At 40.7% G+C, this 6698-nt stretch overlaps 1 protein-coding gene across 1 annotated transcript in view; it reads left to right on the top strand.

Annotated features, from left to right (window-relative positions):
• The window catches only part of HTR2A (5-hydroxytryptamine receptor 2A), a 104130-nt gene that overhangs the window by 40050 nt on the left and 57382 nt on the right, over window positions 1-6698 (top strand). The gene's annotated exons all lie outside the window — the stretch shown is intronic.

Below are 6698 nucleotides of genomic sequence, written 5' to 3'. Positions count from 1 at the left end.
GTAATTTTTAGGTAAAACCATACTGTAAAAAATCCTCACTATATTTTCTTTTCTTAATGTTCTTCTCTACACGATCCATTGTCATAGGATGGTTTGCTAATGAAAATAATATATAACAATAGCTTTAATAATACAATAGGTAATACATGGCATAGTTCAGTCCATACAGTTCATTAAAGTTTCCTATGATTTACCATTCTCTGTGTTGTTGTTTTTTACATACCTGTTACTATCACAAGGGGGCAGTATTCACATCAACCACAGCTTGAATATAAAAAGACTGATCAGCATCCAGATTAAGTTTCTATGATACAGATTTTTTTTTGCAGTAGTTGATGATTTTACAGTACATGATTTTACATTTACCCAGTAATTATAATTCATGAAGTGTCGTTTTACCTCCAATACTGCTGCTTTCAACACAGTAGCTGCTTTTAACAGAGTATCTGCTTTCAGCACAGCAGCTGCTTTCTACATAGTAGCTGCTCTCTACACATGCGTCACTGGTCCGCATAAGTACATTATGGCCCCAACCTTGTCACATACACCTTTATTTGTACGGGTTGTATGTGATGGGGTTGGTGCAATGATGTCATCACAATGGATTCTCGTATGTGGGCGTATCTGCATGTGGGAGCACCCGCCTGGAGACGGATGAGGAGTGGTGTCTCGAGTCCTAAGACCATCGAAAATATGTGTTTTTTGATGGTCTTAGGTGACCCCTGTGAAAGGGCCATTCGACCCCCAAAGGGGTCATGACCCACGGGTTGAGAACCACTTTCTAGAGGATCCTCATCATATTGAATTACTTTCAGTTATTATGTGCTGTGCTTTTTTGTCTCTAGGTAATTTATTTTTTTAATATATATTTTATTGATTTTTCACAGAGAGGAAGGGAGAGGGATAGAGAGTTAGAAACATTGATGAGAGAGAAACATCGATCAGCTGCCTCCTGCACACTCCCTACTGGGTGTGTGCTCGCAACCAAGTTACATACCCTTGGCCGGAATCAAACCTGGGACCCTTGAGTCCACAGGCCGACGCTCTACCCACTGAGCCAAACCAGCTAGGGCTCTCTAGGTAATTTATAGTTTTTCTAGATAAGCCCTTATTGTTTTTGAGGTGTCAGCTTGGGATCACTTCCTACAGAAAGCTAATCCACCCCAAATCCAAGTCAAGTGTGCTTCATAGTGCCCTTCATAGCACCCTAAAACAGCATGCCACCATCTTAGACTTTCACCATGACTTATTAATGTCTCCTACTGAACTCCACAATGCCAGGGACTGTGGTTGTTTTGGCCAAGGTTGTTTCCTGGGTGTTTAGCATCATGCCTGACAGTAGACATTCAAAACATTTTTGTTGAATAAATGAAAAAGTAATGAGATAGTGACATCCTTGTAACCTCGGTTATAAGTGGTTTAGTAAGAAACTGTGATTCCAGGATGAATTTACTTTGAGAGTTTATACATAAGAATCACCAAACCAGATTATATTAGGGGCCACTTTACCCTAGTATTTTGTTAATAAGAGTTGAAGAAGGTTGCTGGAAGAGGACAAGCTCATTCCCTTTCACAAACTTCAGGGAATATCCAAGATTCACATTCATTTAAAAGACCCATATCCCACAGAGGGATAGCCGAGCCACACATCCATTTAGAAGGCTCATTTCTATTCAAAACCATGCTGCATTTTTTTACCCCTTAAGTTTCATAAGCTTATGTCATAGTGAACAAAGTAAGATTTTTTTTTTACATTTCTGCTTCTTACCTGTCTTGCTTTGGAAAAAGAGGTTAACTAATTAGGTTTACTGAAATTTCACTGGAAAGATAGAAAGTTTTACCTAGGTATTTACATTTAAAGCTTTTTCTAAATTGCATGTTTGTTGGATTATAGAGCCCTGGGGGAGTGATGTGTTGCTTTATTTTAATGAAAACCTTTATAGAGAAAAACTATTCAAGTTAACTGAGTATTCTTACAAAAAGAGTAAAATAGTATAGGCAGGGACTCAAATGCCTGAATCTTGCCCTTATTCTACTACCTAAAATGCTAACAGTTTTCCAAGAGAAACATGTAACCAGAGATGAATCAGGACAAAGGATTGCTTTATTCTACCCCTTTTGTCCTAAATCCTCACATAATTTCTAATCTTATCATTTTGGATGTCAAGAAATACCAGCAAGGAAAAAGGCATAAGTACAAGATAGTGGTAGCCAGAGGACAGACCATTTGCCGCAATGTACATGGCTGTTTAAGACCTTGGGTAACTCTTACCTTTAGAGTCCTGACCCACATTATCTTAAATATGAATGTTATATTTAATATAGCATATTAATATATAACTATCAGAGATGATGTATCTATTGGATTAATGTTGTATTATTATAGATATTTAAGCTAAATTTCATTTGAGGTTACATGTTTGTATCTTGGATATTTTTCCCCAAGTTTGTAAATTTTCATAGCCCTTTCAGAACCCCACCAGCTCACCCCATCCACCTCAAGCCATTTTAGGAAGGGAAAGCTATGGAGTTCTGTCCCCAGTTACATTGTACCTACCAACATGGACTAGAGTAGAACAACCCCAATAGCATGAGGGAAAGAAAGAAGGAGGAGGAAGAGGAGGAGGAGGAGGAGGAGGAGGAAGAGAAAGGTGGCCAGGATACCTCCCAGATGGGAGCACCTTTCTACTTCAAGGAAGAAGTAAAATTGAGAGAGAGAGAACCCTCCACCCAACCTAATGAGATGTATTTATAGGTCTCAGGTGAGGCTCCATGCACAGACACACACACACACACACACACACACACACACACACACACACACCAAAAAAAAGTTAGGTTTAATGATGTGAAACTGCCCCTTATGAAGGTAAGAAATGGTTAAAGATCAGGCTTTCACATGTTTCGACCTAATGATTCAATGAGTATCCTTATGTCCTTGAATTTGACCAATCCATAGTCATCCACTTCTTCCAAGGGCAGCCATAACAAAATACCACAAACTGGGCGACTCAAACAACAGAAATTTATTGTCTCAATTCTAAAGTGTAGAATTACAAAATAAAGGCATCAGAAGGGTTAGTTCCTTCTGAGGGCTAGAGAAAGAGTCTGTCCCAGGCATCTCTCAACTTCTGGTGGTTTTCTGACAATCTTTTCCATTTCTTGGTTTGTGGATGCATTATTTGACTGCTACCTCCAACTTGTTCTTTCATTTGTGGCTTGTGTTTTTCTCTCCCCATATTGGCTGCTTATTTGGGTTTGTGTTTATTAGTAAAGCTGCTACGACACCCAATCTCTAGTGCAGGATAATGTCAGGTGCAGTTTGTGACTGGCCCTGAGTATCCTGCTTGGGGTTATCAGCAATCCACAGCTTGTGGCTCCCTCTGCTGGGACTGGGTGCCTTTGGAAAGGACCAATGTGCACCAAGGTCTGCTTTTTCTAGACCCAGGCCCAGAAGGAGATCAGGTAAAGACTAGAAGCCTCCGGAGATCTACCTCTGCCTACAGTCTGATTGTTATTCAGTCCTTTTTTATTATTTAATTCTTTATTTTTTTTAAGTATTATATATGTCTCCTTTTCCCCCATTGACCTCTCCCCAGTTGTCCCCCCTCTCACCCCTAGGAAATGCCCTCACCCCACTACTGTCTGTGTCCATGCTTTATGCTTATATGCATGCATACAAGTTCTTTGGTTGATCTCTCACCACCCACCCAGCACCCCACCACCACCACCTTCCCTTGAGGTTGGATGGTCTGTTCAATGCTTCTATGTCTCTGGAACCACTTTAGGAAACACCATATTGTTTTCCACAGTGGTTGCACCAGTCTGCATTCCCACAAGCAGTGATGGAGGGTTCCTTTTTCTCCACATCCTTGCCAGCACTTATTGTTTGTTGATTTGTTGATGATAGCCATTCTGACAGGTGTGATATGGTACCTCATTGTCTGGAACAAGGGTTCCCTCGGGGGTGAGGACAATGGAGCCCACCGCACTAGGGCGCTTGCATGCACGACTTCGGAGACCAGGTTCAGAGACACAGATCTAAGTTTATTGAGGAAGTACAGCCATATATAAAGGGATAAGCAGCCAATACAATAGGGACATGCTTGCTATGTTATCCAATGGGCATGAGGGTCGAGGCTAAGAGTAGGAGGCTCTTGGAGATTTGTCAGGCAGGCGTGCCACTTCCTGGTGTGCCAAGGAAGCATGTTCGCTGGAGTGTGCTCACAGCATTGCACCAGCCACAACACTGAGGTAAATCTCTCGAGCTCTGCCCACAATTATCGTTTTATTTGCATCCCTTGGATGGTTAGTGAATTTAAGCATGTTTTCACATGTCTCTTGGCCTTCTGTACATCCTCTTTTGAAAGGGTCTATTTAGGTCTTTTGTCCATTTTTTTATTAGGCCCACTTTCACCACTCCTGTTCAGCATAGTACTGGAGGTGTTAGCCATAACAACCAGACAAGAAGAAATAAAAGGCATCCAAATTGGAAAAGAAGAACTAAAATTGTCATTGGTCACAGATGACATGATACTGTACATAGAAAACCCTAAAGACTCCATCAAAAAAACTATTAGACTTAGTAAATGAATTTGGCAATGTAACAGGATATAAAATTAACACCCAGAAATCTATGGCTTTTTTATACAACAACAGTAAACTCACAGAAAGAGAAACAAACAAAAAAAATCCCATTTTACCATTGCAACAAAAATATTAAGATACCTAGGAATAAATTTAAATAAGAAGGTAAAAGATCTGTACTCCAAAAACTACAGGATGTTGAAAAATGAGATAGAGTAAGACATAAACATATGGATAAATATACCATGCTCATGAATTGGTAGAATCAACATCATTAAAATGTCATACTACCCAAAGCAATCTATAAATTCAATGCAATCCCCATTAAAATACCAACAACATATTTCACAGACCTAGAACAAATTCTCCTAAAATTCATGCTGAATTTTTAAAAAGACCCCAAATAGCCACAGTAATCCTGAGAAAGAAGAACAAAATTGGAGGGATATCAATACCCTCCAGATATCAAGCTATGTTACAAAGCCACTATTCTCAAAACTGCCTGTTACTGGCACAAGAACAGAACAATGGAACAGAACAGAGAACCCAAGCCATTATGCTCAATTAATATTTGACAAAGGAGGCAAGAGCATACAGTGGAGTCAAGATAGTATCTTCAAAAAATAGTGTTGGGAAAATTATGTCACAGCAATATCTTTACTGATACAGCTCCTAGGGCAATGGAAACTAAGGAGAAAATAAACAGATGGGACTGCATCAAAATAAAAAGCTTCTGCACAGCAAAAGAAACCACCAACAGAACAACAAGAGAACCCAATGAATGGGAGAACATATTTGCCAATGTTATCTTCAATAAGGGTTTAATCTCCAAAATTTATAAGGTACTCATACAATTTAACAAAAGGAAGATAAATAATTCAATCAAAAAATGGGCACAGGACCTAAATTGTTATTCAGTCTTGATTAACCTCAGGCTATCGACCACAGGGAAAGTCAGAGGTCTTTCAAAAAGATGGGGCAATTGTTTCTGCCCCCAGGCAAGGCTGCCTGGATGGTAAAGGTCTGCAGGAAAAAGATGTCCTCTGAAGTATGAGGGAATGATTTAGCACAGGAAAACGGGGCAGCTGCCTTATGAGCTCCAACCCCAGAGCCCCAGTCCTGGATTCTGCTCACACAGCTCCATTCCACTCTGGACTCTCTCTGGTGGAGCTCAAGGTGAGTGGCTGCACATGAAATTTTGAGTATTGGCCCTTTAAGAGGGTGCCTGCATTTCCATCTCTTTCCGTGGCAGATAGCAACCTGCTGCTTTTATTCTCAGTTCTGATGCTCTGTGCTAGGGAGTCCAGCTTGGGGTTTAGGCCCCAGAGTTCTCAGTGGGAATCCCCCCATAGCTTAGATCTTCCTCTGGAACTTCCGCAGCTTTCTGAGGGAACCCCAGCCAGCCCTCTTGCATGTCCACACTTTCTACCAGTGCAGTCTCCACTTTCCATCTTTGGTTATCAGGGTTCTCTCCAGCTAGTCTTCAGTTGATTATTCAGGATGGTTTTTCTGTATTTTAGTTATAATTCCAGTTTGGTCCTGGGAGAGTGTCAGTGTAACTTCCACTTACTTCATCATCCTTTTGGAACTCTCTACCTTCACCTTCACAAAGTATTACCCCGTGTGCTTGCTGTCTCTGTGTCATAATTTCCCCTTTATATAAGATCACCAGTCATACTGCATTAGGGCTCACCTTAATACCTTATTTTAACTTCATCATCTACAAAGAGCTTATTTCCATGAAGGTCATATTCAGAGTTACTGAAAATCAGGACTTTAACATCTTTTGGTTAGATACTCTTCAACCCATCGGGGAGGAATCTTGATCTCCTGGCCAAAGAGGCTAATCTGTTGCTGCCTCAAGTGCTATTAAATGTTAATCTACTGATATATATCCTATCTAATAAAAGAGAAACATGGTGATTAGCATTTGACCGCTACCCTTCCCATTGGCTAATCGGGGCAATATGCAAATTAACTGCAAGCCAAGATGGCACCGGCAGCCAGGCAGCTTGAAACTAACATGAGGCTTGCTTGCTTCGGTGACGGAGGAAACCAACATTCCCTGCCTGCCTTGCAGGCCTCTGAGCCTGCAGTTTAAGAAACTATGT

The sequence above is a fragment of the Myotis davidii genome, unplaced genomic scaffold, assembly GCF_000327345.1.
Source record: "Myotis davidii unplaced genomic scaffold, ASM32734v1 scaffold888, whole genome shotgun sequence".
NCBI lineage: Eukaryota > Metazoa > Chordata > Mammalia > Chiroptera > Vespertilionidae > Myotis > Myotis davidii.
This window is presented reverse-complemented; position numbering and strand designations above follow the sequence as displayed.